Raw genomic sequence first — 1,335 nt, forward strand, 5'->3', positions numbered from 1 at the left:
GTAAAGTAAGGGCGTGGTCAAGATGTTTATAATGTTCTCGTGGGTTTTGAATCTACTCAATTACATGCACCTGACTCTATCAAGCCCACATCACTCAGCCACGTGGGACTACAGGTTCCGACCATAAGGTCAAGCTTACAACTATAGCCTTTGGCTATAGTTATGCTGGGACTTGCGCTGGTTTTGCCACGAGAGGACCACGTGCCCTCTCATTAGTCCAAGGCTCCAACCTTTCCAACACTGTAGCCGCTCTCCACAAAAAAGGAATCTTCACTATAGAGTTTGGAATAAGTGAGGAAAGCATGGGCCTTGTCTGGTAAAGCTTCAGCCATTCCCTCTTCTTTCCTTCCAAATCTCTCCCTTCCTTACCTAATCGATATCTTATGCATATGTATTGATTGGTAAAGCTAAGGTCTGATTTGCAAAGGGCCTTTGGAGATGTAATGAGCATCAGGGGCTCCAGATGAGATCCTTCTGAATGAATGGGGTGGATCCTAAATCCAACAAGTGTTTTTATAAGAGGAGAATACAGACAGTAGAGAAGAAACACAGAATATGGGAAGGCGTAGCCTTTGACTAAAAGGAATTTGGAAGTAGTCAGTAGTGAATCGCAGCTACCTTAGGCTCTGAATAGGAAGCCAGAGCACAGTACCAGTGAGCACACTGGTGTTAAGAAGATTTGGACACTCATAAGGACACCAGAGATCTTGGAAGGGAGGACAAGCCACCTTCTCAGGACGCCGAGAAGAGCACCTTAATTTTTGCAGCAGCATCTCATCCATTTAATATGGGGTTTAAAGGACACAATGACACCTCAGTAGTAAGGATCTCCTTTTCCTCGTGAGAACTTGAAAGTGAAACTTGATATGCATTGTTTTCTGCTTTGCTTTGCCCCAAAGTTGTCAGCATTGCATGTTGCTTCCCCATCTGTTGATTCCAGGTGCGGATGAGAAAATTATGCAATTCCCACCTTCTCCAAACAGCCGCCATTGGATCGAAGGGCAACCTTAAGACTCTCGGAGAGCAAAAACCTCGGGGAGCGCACGCCTAGGTCGGAGGGTCAAGTTGCAGCGTCTGGGAGCAGGGAGCGAAGCGCAATTCCCGCAGTCACATCAAGCAAATTCTTAACAAATAAGCACCCAGAGGAACTGAGAATGGCCGGCGGACGGGGGAGGACACGGGTTCTGGGATGATCACGGCTGATCAGTTGTCTGTTCATGCGCTCGCAGGAAAAAAAGAGTCCCGCACCGGGCGCCCACCGGGAGAGCCGCTGGCGACCCGGGCTGCAGGCAGAGCCGGACGCCGCGTGGGAAACCGCGCTCGGAGCCGGGGGGC

Source organism: Myotis lucifugus, unplaced genomic scaffold (assembly GCF_000147115.1).
Source record: "Myotis lucifugus unplaced genomic scaffold, Myoluc2.0 scaffold_57, whole genome shotgun sequence".
Lineage (NCBI taxonomy): Eukaryota > Metazoa > Chordata > Mammalia > Chiroptera > Vespertilionidae > Myotis > Myotis lucifugus.